This window comes from Cebus imitator, unplaced genomic scaffold (genome assembly GCF_001604975.1).
Source record: "Cebus imitator isolate Cc_AM_T3 unplaced genomic scaffold, Cebus_imitator-1.0 Scaffold452, whole genome shotgun sequence".
In the NCBI taxonomy this organism is placed as follows: Eukaryota; Metazoa; Chordata; class Mammalia; order Primates; family Cebidae; genus Cebus; species Cebus imitator.
Genome location: NW_016107767.1, coordinates 984,772 through 1,006,617, shown reverse-complemented (window position 1 = coordinate 1,006,617; position 21,846 = coordinate 984,772). Strand labels below are relative to the sequence as shown.

Here is a 21,846-nt window from a genome sequence, read left to right as displayed (position 1 = left end):
TAAAACCATTTTTAGCTATCTCAAGTGCCTTTTGATATATAATTTCCTATGGATATGACAGTATCAGAAATTCCTCCAATTTCCTGTCCTTCTTATAGTCTCACTTCTTGTATTCCAGAGCTATTGTGTATTTATTCCTTTTTAAACTATATCTTTAGTCTAAACCTAGAAAGAGGAGACAAAGCATATGCATCTATGCATGCTTACTTCTGTGTTCAATCCTTTTTAATTGTCATGATTAATTTGTGTGTCACAAAAGACATACACTATTTTAGTGTCAAGTAAAAGAATTTAACAATATATGTAAAAGAATTTAACAATGTATAAATTTCTTCTTTACCCCTTTCTCTTCCTAGCCCCCTGAGATAAGCCTGGTGGCCATGGAAGTATGCCACACAGATTTTACTTCTAGAGAACCTGCTTAGATAGCATAATTGGCTGACAGCTTCCAGCTGCTGCCCTTCAGGTCCCCCACAGGAGGCCAAAGTCATGGCATGCTTTCCTCACGCTGATCCCAGCCAACAACTGACCCTCCAGTGAGAAGGTACTAGGTCCTGGCCATTTCTCTCTCATAGAGGACTCTTCTTCTTCTTCTTCTTTTTCTTTTTTTTTGAGACAGAGTCTTGCTCTGCCGCCAGGCACCAGGCTGGGGTGCAGTGGTGCAATCTCGGCTCATAGCAACTGGAGGACTCTTCTAATAGGCAATCTTTGCTCTAAGACTTCCCATCAGCCTGGACAGAACTCTCTCAGAACTTTAGTCTACAGCTTTTCCTCTCTCATCCTCCTTATTCCTTTCTATTTTTTACAGGTGTCACAGCTGCATTATGGTCTAAGGTTTCTCCTTACCTCTCATACTTTCTCCCCCTCCTTTATCTCCCCTAAATTGTTCAGGGGTTTCTTCCCCAATAAATCTCTTGCACATATAATACTGTCTTGAGGTCTGCCTCTTGGAGGACCTGAACTGAAATAGGTGGTACCACAGTCAGAAAGAACGAGTTTGGAGAATGGCTCATTCACCTCCCTGCTGGCAAAGAAGACTCCATCCTCAGTAGAATATGGCACATGGATAGCCACTTCCACAAGATGGAGGCCAAATTTTTGAAGATTTTGCTGCTGATTATCTGGGAAAATGTCTCAGCAGAGGGCGAAGCCCTTTGCAACGCAACACTTCATACATTTGAAAGATATGAGGGGAGGAAGTGATGAGAGGTGCCAATGCCTGCAAGAACAGCAAAGCTGGCTGGTAATTACTAAGCTGTAATGGTACCATGCAAAAGGATAATGATATGAGGGTGGTAACAAAAGTTAAGGAACCTCAGATATCTAGTGAGTTCATAAATGTATTGTTTTTCTATACTAAACATGTAAGAAGATCAGAAGCAGTATGGCATTCATGTGGGACAAACAATGATATTCATTTATAGTCTTGCCTCAGAGCTATATTAACTCTATCACCCTTTGTCATCATATAAATAGACCTTGAAACCTTTTACCCATATTTCATCAATTTTTCAAGCACAAATGTTTCTCAGATTGCTGCATTCTGTTCCTCAATGTACAGAGTGTGGAAAGGGTTGATTTTATAAGTTCATGCAGCTTTGTAGTTGTTTGTTTTTTTCAAGGAGAGGATTTGGCAATCTCTGTTAGCCATAGTACTCTCCCCTTATCCATAGTTTCACTTTCCATGTGAAAGTTACTCATGGTTTCAGTTACTCACGGTCAACAGCAGTTTGGGAATCAGAAATAGAAAATTCTAGAACTAAACAATTCACAAGTTTAAATTGCATCACAAAATCCATCACTATCCTGCTTAGTCTCACCCAGGACATGAATCATCTCTTTGTCCAGCAGGTCTGTATTGTCTATGCTACCTTCCCATTAGTCATTTTGCAGCTTTCTCGGTTATTAGATTACACAGTACCACAGTGCTTGTATTCAAGTAACCCTTATTTTGCTTAATAATGGCCCCAAAGCACAAGGGAATTCATCCTGGAATATTGTTATAATTCTTTTATTTTATTATTAGTTAGTGTTCCTAAATTCTTCCCACACCTAACATATAAATTAAACTTTATCAGAGGTATGTGTATATATATATGTGTGCATGTATGTGTGTGTGTGTGTACACACACATACACATGAAAAAACATGGTATATATAGGGTTCAGTACTATCCACAGGTATCAACTGGGGCCCTGGAACTTATCCTTTGTGGATAAGGGGGAACTAATATAATTAATAACACTCACCAAAAGCACCCACCATAGAAGAGGAGCTAAACAATTAAGTAGAGAAAACAACTCAGTCAGTTTATATTAACTAGGATTCATCATTGACCATCCTAGAAACAGTATTGTGTACACATGAAGGGAGTGGTCACTGCTTTTGAATACGCAATCTGCCAGCAACAAAAGCAAATGCTGACTTTTATGATATGGCACTAGTCTTTGAGGAAACCAACTAGACAGTCTTGGCTAGCTGGACATAATGGATCTCTTCATCCTGAAAGCACCAATAGTTAATCCTCATAGGGATAAATATATATACCAGATAAAGTTTTCATAACTTTACAGAGCAGAGGCCAGCCAATCCTTCTCACAGTGCTTCAGCCAGTACCACTATTTGAAGATTTATAGATTGTTCATTCTGCAGGCATGGAATTCCACACAATATAGAACCTGACTAACATACGAGTTTTCAAGAGAAAGAAGTATGCCATCCAGAAGCATCAGGCCTCACAGAACACTGGGGCATCCTACTGAAGATAAAGCCGAAGCACTACCTTAAAAGCAATAGCCTACAAGAAAATGATGCATTCTTCAGGACACAGTGTATGCATTAAATCAGTGACCCTGTATGGTATTACCATATGAAGAATACATGGGATTGGGAATCAATGGTGGAAACAGGAGTGACTCCACTTTGTCTCACTTCCAATTATCTACTGGAGGGCCACATTAAATATTCTCTTAATATTGCTAATTAAGATTTTCACAGCATTTATTTTTCTGAAAAAAAATAAAAACAATTGCAAAGTACTTATTATAAAGATATTCTGCTTCCCCTAACAAATATTACTAATTGATACAATCATGTATACCTTCCAAGCTGGCTATACAACAAACAACCTACTACAGATAGGAAATCAATATAACATGATTTCTTTTTGGAATTCATTCAGGAAGCATAAGCCACCAGCAGAAAGAAAAGATCATGTGCTCATCTATAACTAACTGGCTTTTGAGTGTGGGCCCTGCAGACACTGTTTTAGAGGCAGGTTCCAATTCAGTCATAATCAATTTATCCAGTATATTAGTCATTCTGGAAGTAACAGTAGCAAAATAACATTAACTTGGATAAATTAAATATTGTTTGTCATTTTAAGACACCAAACATCAAATAACATAATTTAAATGAAACTGATTTAATATCTACCAATAAGATGGCCTCCTATTTTTATGATTATCTTAAAAACAGTACCTCTTCCCTTTGCAGCTTTTATTGGAGCTTCATGACAGCCCTGGGAGCTTTGTAGAACAAACATTATTACTCTCATTTTAAAGATCAAGAAACTGAATCCAAGAAAATTTGTCTGACTGGTAGTAGGGAAAGAAACCAGCACTTGAATACATGTCTTTGAACGCATTTCTTTCTAAAGAAATGAGAAATTTAAAACCAAATATTTGGAATCAGGAGATTTCTCTTCTGACTCTGTAATTACTAGCCATGGCAACAACCACTGAATTATCTACGCTACACTTCAACATCTTAATTGCCATTAGTCAGAAAAGGATAAGAAAACAGCCATGCATCGAATGAAGCCTATTATCCAATTATCTGTATGTTGAAAATATACCAAGGGCTGTTCTTTAAAGTGTTTATTCATGGTGTTTCTCTGAAACAGGGTGTTTCTCTCTATTTTCCTTCTCTTAACAAGATGACTCTGGGTCTCCTGAGAATTTACCGTTGTGTGATTGATCCTTCCCCCACCACCCAACAGGACAGCTAAAGCTAGGTCAGACAACTGGTGCTGTGTTGTGAAGCTGCTAAAAGAACAAAGCTCTGTTTTTCTACCTCTATTATCTTTTCTCTCTCAAAATATCCATAGCCAATGGCAGAACTGCCCCGCCAACCCTATTCCACCCCCACTCCCACCTCCAATATCCAAGTTCTCAAATTTTTGGAATTGTATAAAGATTAATCCTGATGAGTCAGGCTCAGTCACAAAGTTCCTTTTTTACTGTTTCTCCTCTCTTCTTTACTCTGGCTAATAAGGCTCTTCCACATTCTGTCATTCTTTAAGGAACATTAACTCCGATCAGTTTAACACACATTCCTAGAGCTCCTTCCATGCTGCGAATACTGAGGTACTAAGAATAGAAAGATATGTACAGCGTAGTCTCTATCCTTAAGGAGATTACAGTTTATTAGAGAAAAGAGATAATTAAAGGAAACATATCACTATAATTCAATACATACAGTGGTTAAAGATAAGCTTAAGGTGTTATAGAACCAGAGGAGGAACAACTAACCACTTGGTGGGTGGGAGTTACGTTAATAAAAGACTACGAGAAGAAATCAAATCTGATCTTGTAGCATGAGTACAAATTAGCAGGTGAGCAAGAGTGTTACAGGTGAAAAATTAATATGAGTAATTGGATAGAAGCATGAAGCCACAGGTTTTGTCCAGGTTACAAACAGTTGGGTATTTCCGGCATTTCCAATGAGCTTCAGGTTTGGACATGTGCATTCGTGGTGTCTGTGGGACAATTAAGTGGAAATGTTTATCAAGAAGCTTAGAAGGAAAGTCAAGATTAAGTATTTGGCAGTCATCAATAGCATAATAAGATGAAGAAAAATCAAATAAGGTGAGGAAGAAGCGGGTAGCATTATTTTATAGAGAGTGGCCTGGCAGTTCTGCAATTTTACGATTTTTTTTTTGAGCAGAGATCTTAAGTGAGAAGGTGAATCACATGAATGATTTAGGAAGTAGTTTTCTGTTAAGATGAAACAGCAAATTCCAAAGCCTTGAGGTAAAGAGTCTATGCAGTATGTTTGAGGAACAATAAGGAACCAATACAAATGAAGAATATTAATCAAGAAGGAGGGTGGAAGGAAATGATATCAGGGAGATAACAAGGGGCCAAATCAACTAGAGCCTTAATGGCCATTGTATGAACTTCAGCGTTCACTCTGAATAATATTAGAAACCATTAGAAGTTGAGATTTGGAAAAGTAATATTATTTAAGTTATAATAGAACTACTCTGCAGGCTATCTGCAGAACCTACTTAAGGGGCAAGGGAAAGAAAACAGAGAAATGAATTAGGAAGCTACACTATTATTTAAGAAAACAATTATCACAGTTTAGAGTGGTAAAAAATGGTAGGACCCTGGGTACATTTTGAAAATAAAGCTCAAAGATTTTCTGCTTGAGTGTGTAAGAATAGATGAAATTAAGTACAAAAGACAATGAAAAGCCTCAAATATGAAGAACCAATCAGTGAGAAAGGAAAAGAACAAGGTAAGAATATTGACACAGAAGAAGTATATTTACTGTTTTAAAAGTTTAAAGAAGGAGAATGTAGCAATGCTGTCTAAAGCAGCAGAGTAAAAAAAAGGGATAAAAGTATCTCGTTGGACTTAACAATTTTGAAGTCATCGTCCTTTGCCAAAGCAGTTTCAACGAAGTGGAGAGAAATCAGATTGCAATGGTTTGCAGTGGATGGACAGAGGGACAAGGAATGAGAGAGAGCACTAAACGTTACCTGTCAAAACTCAACAGAGGGGAAAGAAAAAGGTTATACTTGCTAGGTATTTGAAGTAAAGAGAAGATTGAATCATTCATGTGTTGTGATGTGATTCACAACCAGGAAGGATCCATGATAATCTCTTTTAATCCCAAACTTTAAGAACAACCCAGTGCAATGGGTCAGTTCCACTTTCCAGCCACTAAGATTTAAATGTCAATTTTCCTTGAAACCTAGGTCAAGGAGAGAGTTTCAGAATAATTAATTAAGTATTCAGCAATCATCCATATAAAAGCATTTTAAAGCATTATCTTATAGAAAGAAGTTACCAAAGCATTAGCTAAACTTTTTTCTGGAAATACGACTCATGCATTAAATTTTGAGGCATCTTATTCAGTTGTACTAATATCTGGTCTCATCAGATAAGCTCCTCTGATAAATGATCTGTTCAGCTTCAAGTTTTGCTAAATAGATACAAAATAAATTCTATATAATAAGTATGAGTCTTTTACTCATTTAAATGAGGTTTGTACAGACTGAAAGATCATTTCATTACAGTGATTTCAATAAGAACTTAATATTGCACTATAAACCCAGTATATCATATGCAGAAAATATTACCACATTTATATTTTAAAAATGTCCTTCCATTGACAGAAAATATCATAATGGTCACAGAACTTTTAAACTGGAAGTTCAAGAGACATCAAGCTTCAAATAAGTACATTTTTAAATGAGGAAACTGTAGCACAGGAAATCTTCTAGATCAGCTAAGTTTACACAAACATTGAGAGAAACAAGATGAAAATCAAGAGTCCTGGATTTCGGAGTTTTGGTTTGTTTGTTTGCTTCATTACAGCAATCTATCATTCTTTTGCGTATTTCTTGAAAAAAGTACTGGGATAAAACCACCAAAATTAAATATCTAAAGGTTTTTTATTATTTCTGATATATGGCTCTAGGCATTGTTCTAAGTCTTTACACAAATGATTTCACTCAATCTTCACAACCATTCTAAGATATATGTACTGTTATTACCCCATTTTATAGCTGGAGAAACGGAGACAGAAAGACTGAGTAACCTTTCCAAGGACACTCAGGCAGCAAATGACAAAACTGGAATAACTTCAACTTTTGCTAAACAGATACAAAACCTATTTTTTAAAAAAGACGTATGTGTACATTACTAATTGTAATACAAAAACAAATGGGTAAAGTTACAAAAGAAAAATCGTAAAGTACAGAGAAGAGAAAGGAATTTCAGGGCCGGGGTAAGCAAGAACATGAAAATGACCAATTCTGCCTTATAACCTGTGGAAATCTTCTTTGGAATAGTATTTTAGCATAAAAGTCCAATAGATATAGAAATATTTCCTTTTGGTAGTCTTATATACCTGTTATCCAACTTAGCTTTTTTCCATACACCATACTCAACACAGCTATTTCTAAATTTAGTTAGGACTCAAGTAATTTTTTTAATGCCTATGGTGCAGAGGGTAAAAAATATGCAATAAATAAAACGGCAGTGCAAATAATCTTTACAGAAAGCTATAAGAGGCCTCAAAGACTCCATAAAATAATCCATTCACATTCACTGTCCACTTAAGCAGCAAATTTTAAATTTATGAGTTGCTGAAAAGTCATAAAACCTGCTGAGTATTAATTTCTTAGATGACCCTGGTCTGGTAAGAAAAGTGCAAACAAGAGTCAGAGTAGGGAAGTTAACTCCTGCCAAATACATCCCAGACCATTCAAGAATCACTGCCTCCTGAGTGCAACATGTTTTACAGATGCTTATGTTACGATTTACTAACGATCAGGGAATGTGTCTATGGTTGGTGTTTAAGGTTTCACGTTTTAGCTATGTTTTATGCAACTACGTTAATCAAATATAGTTTATTTTCAAATGCCCAAGCTGTATAATAAACTGTACATGTAAAAAAGTCAATGAAGAAACCATTGTTTTCTTCATTTTCACACTATAAATGTTATTATTGCAAACAAATTTGCACAATCACTAAGTATAAGTGTCTGGTGGTGAAGATAGTATTAAGTTTCTTTTTCATTTTAGGAGTGGTCCATTTGACTTCACAAATCCATAGTCTATCCAAGCTACCATTTTTTCAGTTGTTTTTTCTAGTATTGGACAAGCAGGAGGGTTTGCTTCCCTTCCCAATGAATGGAGTTCTTATCATTAAAAAGGTAGAGGTGCTCAACTAAAGAGTTCTTAGCAGGTAGTGCTTGACCAAACTCCTCTAGAACCTCTCATAAATAAAAGAGGGTTTGAAATATCTTTCTGAGATCAGTGTTGATCAAACTCCCTTCATTTGCATACTGCTATCATAACTGGTGTCTAAAACCTATATGCTTATGTACTTAATATTTTAGATTAAATGGAATCACGACTTTTACTTCAATAAATTTAAGATAAAAGCTTCCTATCACTATTGTAAGGGAAAAATCAATATCATGTGTAATAAAATATGTCAAAACATCTAGCTAGATGCAGTGGCTCGCCGAGCAAGGCCTGCTGTCTAATTATTAAATAGAGAGATCAACACATGCTAGAGAGCTCTTAAGTACATATTAGTAACATATTGACTTGTTTTTTTTTCCCCCCGCACACTAATTAGAAGAAAAAATTGCAAATGGGTGCTTCTCTTTCTGTGTGACTCAGTTTTATTTAATGCTGTGCCCATTTACCTTCTAATTTCATATTAAGTACTCCAAGGAGCCAAGTAGCACACTGAGAAAGATTGTTTCATTATCTGAAATTTCCTAAACCCAACCCTGCCACTTCTAATTGATCCAGAGTAAGAGTTCAGCTTCACTCTTATCATCTACAATCTTCACTGATCTTTCCCTTTCCCCACACCACCCATGCTAAATATATATTGTGTTTTTTCTCAAAGCAGGACTAGTCTGATTCTCTAGAAATTGCTTCCCAGCTCCACTACAGGATAGCAGTCAATATTACCTAACTTTCTGGTCTCATTCCCATATTTTAAAAAATGGTGGGCCCCCATATACATTCATATCTCTTCTAGATTTGATTTTTTACCTTAATTAGGTAAAAGCATTTAGTCATTTCTCACAAATAAAGAGATGACTAAAAAGGTCTGTCTTTCTTGAATGTGTACTATCCTGAATTTTAACAATCATTTTAACATGAATTATTTTCCTTTATTCTCCACGTTAATAACTCTACGTTCTATCTGGAAACAAGATTCATGTCTCAGCTCTGGAATAACTAAATTATTCATTCTGTTTTCCACAGACTCTAATTTGGGTTATAATATTTTTCTAATCCATGATATCATTAAACTATAAAATTCCCACATAGTAATTTTTCTATTAAAAAATCAAATAATGCCAGCACAATTTATAACTTCTCTTTGAAACCACAGGAAGAGTTTTGTGACTTTTTAAAGTTTTATTAGTTAAATTAAGTTGTATTATAACCCCCTTCCCAATTTTCCTATTTTTTAAAAAATCAAACTTAGCATTGTTGAAAACTAAAAATACTCAACACCAACATAAAATATGAGTCAGTGGCCAAGGCTTGATGTAGTATATGCACTTGTCATTTCTTACACAACTAAAATTTTACCAGGATATTTCCTAAATATTACATGTGATCAAAAGTCTTTTCACTCATTTTATGGGCTTAAAGAGACTCGCCACAATTTTGCTTATAGCTTTTCTTTCTAATACAGTCGGTCACTACCTTGATAATCCACCAAATAATCTAGGATACAAAACAAAGGGCTGCTGGCTGGTAAGCTGCTGAGGGACCAAGCCACAAGACCCAAAAGCCATCAGAAACTGTATAAAATAACATGAAAAGAAGAAAATTTTAGCTAATGCCCAATAAAACTAGTAGTTCTATGTAGACATTAAACATAAAACCCAGCCATATTGGCACAGAACTCTATACTAGGATGTTAGCCACTTTTAGACAACTTAAACATTCTTTCTCAAATTAATAAATGGCATCTACATTTGACAGAACCAATGATTTGAATTAAAATTAAATATGCATTGTATTGAGATGACCCAAATATTAATAATCCATTAAAATTGTCTCAAACTGAGGTTTTATTTTGTTTTACATAGGAGAAAAATTGTGAAAAAAAAGGAATTAGATGATAGATATGGTATTCCTGTGGTGAACCACTGCAGTAGTTCATCATATTTACCCAGGTATCTCTTTAAGGTCTATTTGTGAAAGGTTGTGATAAAACCAAAAAGAACTTTTAAATTCATTTGGCTTTTGAGATTATCACTCTATTTAACCTTGAAAGCTTTTTGCATTTTCTCATGTCTTTGTTTGCTTTCAGCAATTTATCTTCATTTTAACTTTAATCCATTTTATATCACCTGCCTCATCTTTGATCCACAAGGTTCAGCCTTTTATTTTCTATTTTAATCTGCTGTGTCTACAGTTGGTAAGGTGGGGATAAGAAAGCCTTCTGGCTTCTGTTTATAAAGGGGTATATAATATAATTAGCTTGAAAAGGTTATATATACATAAGAGTATACAAGTGTGTGATTAACCAATGTGTGTGAATGCATGATTAACCAATGATCATTTTATCTATTAGATTGAAAGCTGGTATCAAAATGATACTTGTTCCATATTAAGTAGCAATTTCACATGGGATTTACAACACTGATCCTGTCAGTTACACTATCCTCAAGGTGACAGCATTTTGTCTTAAGTGGCCTAAGCATTTCAACATTACCTCTTACAAAAGTGGAAGCAAACACTTACCAACTTTTCCATAAGAACCATGAAACTAGCATTGCAGTGGCTGTCTTACATCTTTGTATAGAACAGCAATAGTTTAGACTAGCTTCGCACAATTAGGGTCATTTTTTATATTGGGTATTACAAACACAGACAAGAGACTCTTTGAGCTTTCCAAGGACCTGAAAATAATTATATATAATTGGCAACAAAATTTAAAATTAATGGGATATTCAAGTAATATCTGCAAAAATGTTATGTCACCTGTGACTCAATTCACATACAAACATAATAAAATTTAAATCTCCAGAGCAAAAGAAATAACTAATTCCATTAAAATAAAATTATCTTAAAATTTTTTATCAAAAGTATATGTAATGTGATGATTCAAATATCTGCATTAGAATTAGACTCTGTTTGATAAGTGGGATCTGCCAAAGCAAGCATGCCTGGGACAAATGTGATCACTATAGGTCTTTATTCACATGTCAGTAAAATGGTAATTAGAGACTGAAACGCAGAATTTTGTAAGACAACAAAAATGTCTGTATGAGAACTAGTTGTAGGCTGGAAATTACTCTCTCACAGACATCAAATCAGATAAATTAGGATTTTCCAGAAATCTTACCCAGTGAAAAGAAAATCCCAGGAGCCTGGGTCTTATTATAATTGGTCTTAAACATTTCTGAAAACAACATGAGTAGGGCAGCTGTATTATCTTAGGATAATTAAAGATGGTTTATACTATTCCGAAGTTATCATGGGTATCAGTATATCTATGATTTTTTTTCAGCAATTTAAGCTTGCCAAAGATATACCATAGCAGAGAAACTTAGAAAATGTGCTCATAAAGTAGTAATTGCTTAATATTTGTTTAACAACTTTGAGTGTCTAACATTGACCCCCTTACATTTTTTACCTGAGAAAAATCAGAGCAGAGAATTCTCAGAATGTCATGAGCTTTTACGGATCAGACTTATAAATGGCCTTATATCAAAACACCACATCCTATTACCGTTCCACACCTTGTTGAAGGCCCAATATAAACTTGGACTTGAAATCAAGCACTGCAGTGTTACAAGGCAGCCTGTTTTTCACAGTAACAATTCCGCAGAGAGAAACCGCTCTCATTTCCTAACAGGTCTGAGACACTGAAATGTGACTGCTTCTCTTCAGTAATTTTCCATCAAATGTGCAAGATACATCTTGACAGTGAATCGTCGTTTCTCATTTACCTCTTCAACAAGATTGAAATATTCCTTCTCTACAACAGGACGTCCATTTTACTTAAATAAAAGCAGGGTTGATCTCTGTGGCTTCATTTCTTTTTCTAAATACTTTCTCGTTTAAAAAATACAAATAAAAAACAAACAAAAACCACATCGTTTCTTTAGCTCATAAGAACTGATAAGGACAATGCTTTTTAATGTACTACAGTATCTGAAAGTGATATGCAATTTGAGTTGTTCTGAGTCAGCCATTTTAGTGGCTAGCTTTCTTGGTGACCACCTACCTAGTTGCTGAGAATACAGGCTGCAGTAATGAATACAATTTAAAATCATGCACTGAGTATATGGATTACCAAATCAATGTGTATGAAGCCTGCTGGGAACTCAAAGTTTTTGTTTCAAGTAAAACATTTCCAGTTCTAGAAATGGAAATGATTTTGAAAGCTGAAATCAGAGTGATGAACTATAGCACAATGCTTCAAAACTAACTACCATCAACCCTATCAGAGAGTTACTACACTGCAACATAAATACAAAGCCCATCCCACTTATGAATCAATTAGAAGTGAGAATCGGGATGAAGTTCATTCTGACCTACAAGTCCTTGTACAGGAATTAGTCTTTGTCAAACAGCCAGTGGTTCTATTATCCCCAATTGCTAATACTTTGTTTCAGTATAACAGTAGGTTGGATGATAAACAATAAGAAAGGCATTTAATCTTTAAGGTTTCCACATAATAAGCTTCAGTTAACTAAATGTTTCCAATGGCCTGAAATATTCCAAAATTTCCTGGGAAAGGATTTAAAAAATGATATATAACATTTATTAAAGTTTACAGCTATAAAAGAAGAATCTAGATTTTACCATATTCAGGATAAACCTCACTATTAGAACCAGGTACGAAGTAGTCTTATCTGAAAGAGTGAATAATTATTCTGTTCGTTTATAAAGAACGTGAATATTTTTTTAACTGCAAAGGAGCTAGAGGTTAGAACAGCACAGCTGGCTGACACTTCAGAGCCAGGTGAGCTGAGCTTTTCATTTGCATAAATTAAATTCTTTGTACCTCAGGTTCTTTGTCTGTGAAATGGGACTGGAATAAATGTAACTGTCATACAGTGCTTCCTGCAGTGCATCCTGAAACATCCTGGGCATTCACGTTCATTAACTTTATATCCCACAATAATTACACAAGATTAACAAAACATTTCCAATAACTATTTGGAAATGCTGCTTCAATAATTTATATAAAATAAAATCATTTATTTTGCTTTCTGGGTGCCAATTTTTTGTGACCAGACACTTCCAGAGTCTAAAAAGTTGTTTGTTGTGTATATAGAATAAGTAAAATTTTCTCCCCTGAAAACTTATACTTTTCATCTGATTACCAAAAGCAGGAAACAAAACAATAAAAGCCTTTATTTTTCATCAACATTTCCAAAATCAGCATGGCAGAGTGAATAAGGATGGACTTTGGAATCAGAAATAGCATGTTAAAGGCCTAGTTTTGCTGTAAACATGTTGAAGACACTTGAAAGGTTTGAGTTTCAGTTTCCTCATCTGCCAAACTGGGGCAATACTGCTTTGAAAACTCAAGGAACTAAGTAAAAATATGTGCAGTGTGTATGTGTGTGTATGCTAAATTGTATGTATTTAAAATTATACACATATAAATTTGGCAAAGTGTTTCAAATCATAACCCAATAAATCTATATGATTTTAGATCAAGAATATATAATTAAGAATGACGGGATTAATAAAATATTTCTATGCAGCAGTTAAGTTCTTGGTTAGTGCTCAGTGCTTTCAATTTTATCTATATAAGCTATGATACCTAGGTCTAGATATTTGTAACTTAAGACTCTCTTCTATAATGGAATACTAAGAATCTACATGGGATAAGATATTTTTGTCCAAACCCAAATTCCAAATAGTGCAAAAAAATCATAAATAAAACAACTGCTATTAGGATTCTTGATTTTCAGGTTGACTCCAACTCCTAGAAAGTACCAAATTATCAGTGGTCTGTATTGCTTCCTTGAGGTATTATGGAAATTAGAGATTTAAATGATTTTCTATGCAATTTCCTCACTTGCCTTTGAATTTCTTCCCCCCACCCCCAGAAAATAGAAAGGAACTAAATGTAAGAACAATATTAATTACTTGGCTTTTTACAGTTGAGAAATTGCCTTTGTTTTTAGAAAAGCAGTGATAGAACTGTCAAGTAATAATACTTGTTTAATGACTCATGAATTTTGTTTAAAGATGGCTTACATGAACACTTTTGTAGAGTCGATATTGGGAAATGTTTAATAAGTCTTCCCACCCATAACCTTGCTCTTTCTATTCAGCTGTTGATTTTCTGTGGTGTGGTTCACACTGCTTAAAAAATTCCGACCCCTGGAGCTTCAGTAGATGCCACATTACTCTCTGTCCCATCCCTTTTGTTTTGATTTCTTTTAGCAATTATTATGTTGTTCATGTACTGGTCTCCTTGTTTAATAAAAATGTTTAGCTTGTGCACTAGTCCATTTTTGTATTACTAGATAAAATACCTGAGATTGGGTAGTTTATAAGAAAAGTGGTTTACAAGCACGTCAGCATCCGCTTCTGGGGAGATCTTAAGGAGGTTTTACTCATGGTAGAAGGCAAAGCAGGAGCAGGCAACTGACATGGCAAGAGCAGGAGTAAGAGAGAGATAATGGGGAGGTACTACGCACTTTTAAACAACAAGATGTCATGAGGACTCATGCACATGGCAAGGACAGCTTCAAGGGGATGGTGCTGGACTATTCATCAGAGAGTAGCCCCCCATGATCCAGTCACTTTTCACCAGGGCCCATCTCCAACCCTGGGGCTTACCATTCAACATGAGATTTGGGTGAGGATAAAGATCCAAACCATATCAGCTTGGGATTTTTGCCTGGCTTATTCACCGTGTTCTGTTAACATCAAGAATACTGCCTGGCCTATAATAAGCACTTAATAATTACTAATTGAAACAGTAAATCCAGATGCCCAACACACATAGTGGAAAGGCTAAGCACTTTCAAAAGCATACTGCCTTCCTAGACTTTCTTCATCAAGGTATGATTCTACCTTCCTTTACAAGTTGAATTTTCCTCAAAAAAAAAAAAATCTAATAATGTGGTACTGTCTTTGGCTCGGAGTTAAAATAGGGTGCCACTTATCTAAAAAGATAGTAACAAAAATGAGTTCCTATTAGGAGCAAAACCACAGGCAGTCTCATAAAGTGAAAGCCTGAAAAATAATGTCAGACAATAAATCTATCTTTTAGCAAACCTGACAGAGATTTCCTCACTGGGAAAAAAAAAAAACTGCATGACAAGCTTTTGTTAGATGGTAAAAGTGGAAAACATCATCATGATAGTCATCCAGCAGGATGCATAGCGGAAAAGTATCTACCCCTCCTGAATTAATTACTAGAGAGAGAGTGCAATTTTTGAGACTGATGAATAATTTTCACTTCAATGATTTCTTTACCTATTTGCAAAATAACTTTTATTTATCATTATCCAACTAACCATACATTAATACCATTTTGGTACTTCTTTCTAAGTAGCCACCTGTCACAACCCTTTTAAATGCACCTAGGCTACTGGCTACAAACATTTTCCGGGAGCACACATAAACCTGGGCAGAGTTAGTCACAAATTTTGTCCCATTTTCAATCAACTTGTTCTTCTTGTCTTTTAACTCTCATTTGTCCACTTAAACTTGCCTCAGACCCCCCCTTCATTTGTAATCTGCACTTTCCTTACACACCATTGTATTTTTCAGTTTTTAGTGTGTCTGCTCCTCTCCCACTACAGGCAGGCTCTCCTGATTTCCAACACATTAGAGGAGAGGGAGAGATCATCCCTCTTCAACAGGCTTCAGAAGAATATTACCAATCATGCAATGGATTTGGGGTATTGGGTGGATGATGCTGCATTCTGATTTCTTTGGTCATTGACAGCCTAATTATGCTAACTGTAATAATTCTCATTTAACTAGAGAATGTCTTCTTGTAATAATATTCTGCTTTGTTTTATCTCACCTCTTGCATTGCAAGCTTTTTCAGAGCAAGAATCATGTTTTACTCAGCTCGGAAGCCATTGCATCAGCTAACACAATGCTGTCTACCTACTACTTTTAAAGAGTTGTTAAATTAACTGGAGCAAATTCAATTCTTGTCAAATGAGATTTTTAATAATATTTTACTGTCAAGTTTTAATTTCTAAGTGATACGCTTCTGTATGTGTAAAATAACTCTTATTTTATGAATCTGTTTTGTTTTGGATAACCTTAATTCATTAAATAATTAAATATAAATCATTAAATAATTGTTGCCTAGCTAGAAAAATCAAACTTGAAAACAAATATAAGCAAGTCAGCATATTAAATAGTTATACAAGTTATCCTGATGTTATGTGTTAGAATCACCTAGGAAGGGGATTTTAAAAAGGTAGGGGAGGCTAAATCTCAGATGTACTTCCTGAATTGGAATCCTATCTGACACGGACATACATCCCTGATAAAGCACCACTGAGAGGAACAGAGGCAAGTATAACTAAAGAAATTCAGAGAATCAAGATACCTTACAGAGATACCACAAAAAATCAAATGAGCTACATTTTGAGAAATGGCATCATAATCTGGAAAATGCTGTAAAATATTAATGGCCATTATCATCACTATCACTGCTTTTAGTAGGAATTTTCAGGTAGCTCCCTAGGGGAAACATTTTTGAGCTTTGCTTCAGGGATACACTGTTCTGAGAGAGACCACATTTTTTAAACACCCTATGAATCTTCACTTTTTCATCGTGATTAATTTTTGTTTATTTGATACTTTTTCAAATCAACCCTTAAAAATCACCACTCTTTTTCTGATTTACAAAATTATCCTCTTTAAAGCTTACTTCAATCCTGAATCCATTCAAGTGCTTCTAACTTGGTATATTTTTCTTGTTAATTTTTTAAAAATTCATAAAAGATGTACACATTCATCTCTTAGACAATACAAATTATAGAATAATATGTGGTGATAGTGTGATTCACATCCTCAAACATTAAATAGTATCAATCACAACTTAATCTGTAAATACGAAAATGTCTATTATATTCAAAATAATTTTATAACTGATTGTTTTGCTTCAACATGAAACTTTACCAGATTCTATTTGGCCTATGCCATAATTCTTAATTAACACTCTTAAGTTCCAAAACATGGATCAAAACCAATAGTAAATCATTACACTAACAGACAGTGGTTTCTAAATTAATTTCTAAGCACTAACAGCAATTCTGCTATTTCAAGTTGCGTTTAGATCATAAATTGTTCTATGGCCTCTGTTGCCTGTACCAAATAAATGTGGAGTTACTAATCTATATGAAGATGGCAATTTGGCAAAATATTTAGAGCACAAGGAACAAAAGTATTACCTCTTGTTGGCCAGGACCCTCTTGTAGCTGAAAATAATGATGCAAACTTCACCAAATAGTCCCTGAAACAGTTGTTGAAAACCTGCTTCATCTTCAGCAGACACCTGAGAAGAAACTAGTTAACAGCTTGACAGATTCAAGACAGGAACAAGCAACTTTCCTTGGCACTATTTTAAATTGTTGCAAGGGAGGGTGAATCAGTGAAACTGGGGTCGGGGGAAAAAAAGTAATAATTGCTTGATAGAAAAGAAGAGGTATGCAATAGACAATGTTAAAAAAAAAATAAAGTTACACTTTCCAAAATGTGCATTAAAAATAAACCATTATTAAGTACATGTACTTAGAAAAATTAATTTTGTTTTACTTCTAGCAAATGAAAGACATATATCTAGAAATCAAAATAAAGTTTAATTTTTAAATGATATTAAACCACAAAAATCTGTTCAAGAATTAGCTTAGCCCACAACTCTTAGAATACTACATGAGTTTTAATAGAGTCACACAACACAGGAAAATAATTTGTGAGTATCAGATTGATGTAAAGTAGCCTCACCTAAAATAGATATGATGACAGCAACATTACAGAACCAAGGTTGGTAACCATTTTTTCTAAAGGTCAAGATAGTAAATATGTCTGGCTTTGTGTAAGCCATATGGTCTCTATGGCAATTTCTCAACTCTGCCATTGTAGGGTGAAAGCAGCTACATACAATATGTAAAAAAAGAGCATAGCTGTGTTCCAACAAAATTTATTTATAAAAAACAGTCAACCAACTGGGCTTGGCCCATAAGCTGCATGTATTTTCTAACCCTTCCATAGATTACTAATTCCTGCTCAGGAAGCAAATGGCAAGTTCTTGCTTCTCCTGAGATCCACAAATCTCTCTTCTTTTCCTGGTCTCACTTTGGCCACCAAAAAATCCTCCTCAAAGATCAGATGGATGTAGATGCCTCCGAGGCCTCTATTCTTTGACAAACCTGACAAAAACAAGCAATGGGGAAAGGATTCCCTGTTTAATAAATGGTGTTGGAAAAACTGGCTAGCCATGAGCAGAAAGCAGAAACTGGACCCCTTTCTGACACCTTACACTAAAATTAACTCCAGATAGATTAGACTTAAACATAAGACCTAACACCATAAAAACCCTAGAAGAAAATCTAGGCAAAACCATTCAGGACATAGGCATAGGTAAGGACTTCATGACTAAAACACCAAAAGCATTCGCAACAAAAGCCAAAACAGACAAATGGGACCTAATCAAACTCCAGAGCTTCTGCACAGCAAAAGAAACAGTCATTAGAGTGAATCGGCAACCAACAGAATGGGAAAAAATTTTGCAATCTACCCATCTGACAAAGGGCTGATATCCGGAATCTACAAAGAATGAAAACAGATTTACAAGATTTACAACAAACAAACAAACCCATTCAAAAGTGGGCAAGGGATATGAACAGACACTTTTCAAAAGAAGACATACATGAGGCCAACAAACATATGAAAAAATGTTCATCACTGGTCATCAGAAAAATGCAAATCAAAACCACATTGAGATACCTTCTCAACGTCAGTTAGAATGGCGATAACTAAAAAATCTGGAGACAACAGATGCTGGAGAGGATGTGGAGAAATAGGAACACTTTTACACTGTTGGTGGGAGTGTAAATTAGTTCAGCCATTGTGGAACACAGTGTGGTGATTCCTCAAGGACCTAGAAATAGAAATTCCATTTGACCCAGCAATCCCATTACTGGATATATATCCAAAGGATTATAAATTGTTCTATTATAAGGACACATGCACACGAATGTTCACTGCAGCACTGTTTACAATAGCAAAGACTAGGAACCAACCCAAATGCCCATCAATGATAGACTGGACAGGGATAACGTGGCACATATGCACCATGGAATACTAACCAGCCATCAAAAACAATGAGTTCATGTCCTTTGTAGGGACATGGATGAACCTGGAAACCATCATTCTCATCAAACTGACACAAGAGCAGAAAATCAAACACCGCATGTTCTCACTCATAGGCGGCTGTTGAACAATGAGAATACATGGATACAGGGAGCAGAGCATCACACGCTGGGGTCTGTGAGGGGGAACTAGGGGACTAGGGAGGGACAGTGGGGCGTGGGGAGTTGGGGAGGAATAACATGGGGAGAAATGCCAGATATAGGTGATGGGGAGGAAGGCAGCAAAGCACATTGCCATGTATGTACCTATGCAACAATCTTGCATGTTCTTCACATGTACCCCAAAACCTAAAATGCAATAAAATATATATTTATTAAAAAAATCCTCACGCCTGTAATCCCAGCACTTTGGGAGGCCGAGGCTGGTGGATTAGGAGGTCAAGAGATTGAGACCATCCTGGCCAACACGGTGAAACCCTGTCTCTACTAAAAATACAAAACAATTAGCCGGGCGTGGTGGCCCATCACTGTGGTCCCAGCTACTCGGGAGGCTGAGGCGGAAGAATCGCTTTAACCCAGGAGGCGGAGGTTGCAGTGAGCCGAGATTGCACCACTGCACTCCAGCCTGACGACAGAGCAAGACTCCGTCTCAAAAAAAAAAAAAATTAAAATCCTCTTCTATCTTGTTTTTCTCTTAGAGCCACTTCCATTCTTCTCTATTTCCAGGACATCAGTTTTAATCTTCTCAAGGGACTTTGGCTTTTAGAAACCTCATGATATGGTTTGGATGTCTGTCTTCACTTAAATCTCACATCGAATTGTAATCCGTAATTTGGAGGTGGGACCTAGTGGGAGGTGACTGGATCATGGGAGTGGAGTTCTCATGAATGGGTTTCCCTTCCGCCATGATTGTAAGTTCCCTGAGGCCTCCCCTGAAACAGATACTACCATGCTTCTTGTACAGCCTGCAGAAACTGTGAGCCAATTAAACCTCTTTTCTTTAAAAATTACCCAATCTCAGGTATTTCTTTATAGCAATGCAAGAATGAACTAATATACCTTGCTAGAAAGGAAAGTGCTAGACAGCAATTTCTGCTTTGCAGAGTCATAATGTAGCTGCTGCAGCTTTACACTCTCACCTGAACAATGGAAATTACAATGGTACCTACCTCAGGGGATGCTGTGAGAATTAAGTGTTCCCATCTGTAAATGCTTACTAAAGCCCCTGGCATGTAGAAGGTGTTCCAATACATTTTAGCTATTATTTTTATATTTATGATCTTCCATAAACCTTTTCTGAGGAAAGGAAACAGCTAATATTTTACCTGCATTAAAAAAAGGGAAAATAACAGGGAGAGAGAAATCTTTTTTAAAAACAAAATTCTGAAAACATTATCCTTTCACATAGTGTTACCAAATGTGGCACTAGCTAGGGTAGTAACTACAGTGTGATCTCCTTAAGATACTTGCTTTGATTCCCTTTAAACGTAAGATCAAAAGTGAACAACCTCTGAACCATTCATCAAAACACTCACATCCTGCCTATGGATTGCGAGAGGGTAATATGGACACAATATGAAGAAACCTGATAAAAGGCCAGTGACATCAGCCATCATATCTTCAGCAAGCAGGCTGACGGTCAACACTGCTTCCAGGCTACCACCAAAACACAACTAGATCCAACAGGGCAAAAATGAGTAACTACAACTTTGCTCATCCCTCATTCTTACTAATAAAGTGTCATACACTTGGGCATTGAATCCTAATCACTGTGGTTGTGGGCAATGAGTTTTTCTTGAAACAAATGTCCATTTCAACACAAAATCAGCAGTTATATAATCCAGATTTTTTCCTAACTGTTCAATTTAGAAACAAACCGTAATTTCCTGTTCTAGAAAGTCAAGCACATGGGATTACATATGAAAATTCTAATTTTCTGCATTTTGAAGAAACATGCTCGGCCCATGGACTTTAAAAATATTCACACTCATGGTCACTTACATGCACACTAAGTGTTGGTAGCTCTGGGCACACAGGGATAATGCATATCTCTCTTAAAATAATGCTGTCTTTTTTAAAAAAAAAAAAATTGATTTTAAGTTACTGTTAATTAAGTGGCTTTCGCACAAATAATATATTTACTTTGTATTCCAAGATGTCATTATATGTACTGTTCATTTTAAAAAATTGGTTCACAAAAACAAGAGCAAGTTGATGTTATAAAATTTATGTTCAGATTATTACCAAGGTATAATCAAACATATTTTAACACATTAAATAGCTGAAGTTTGTTTATTAACGATGTTTAAATCCATAAATTAAACTTGACTGCTTACTCAACCCTTTCATTTATTAATAAAGCGTTTTGGTGGCACTTACTGGGTAGTAATGGCAAAAATGTCTGCTCTCTCCCTGCCACCATCACTCAAACCTTCAGTACCACCTGAACTCTTCTCCTTTTACCTGAAAAGGTACTTAGTTTCTAGAACCATAAATACAATAATTGGCTCCCAATTTCTGACTCTGACATCAATAGTAGGGTCAGAGATCTTTCTCTCTTGTTCTATCTCATTATCTAAGATATCTGCCTTGCCTGGAATTCAGCTTCATGTCTGCCTCTAAGATCTACTACTCCATCTGTTCAGGAATGTAGAGCCTTCTCTTTTTCTTTCGCTGCAGTATCCTATCTGACACAATCTGTTCCCAGCTAAGATTCAGTTGTGACTCTGCAGGGTATAGATCACATGTTA

The 21,846-nt window shown here is 35.7% G+C and overlaps 1 long non-coding RNA gene across 1 annotated transcript in view; it reads right to left on the bottom strand.

Moving 5' to 3' along the window:
- Positions 1–976: 976 nt before the first annotated feature.
- LOC119468591 overlaps positions 977–21,846 on the bottom strand; it is a 58,316-nt gene continuing 37,446 nt past the window's right edge. Inside the window, exons 3-4 of the long non-coding RNA XR_005197290.1 lie at positions 20,266–20,421; positions 977–1,219 (exon numbers count right to left, since the gene is read on the bottom strand). This is a non-coding gene — a long non-coding RNA (uncharacterized LOC119468591). The remainder of the gene's footprint in view (positions 1,220–20,265; positions 20,422–21,846) is intronic.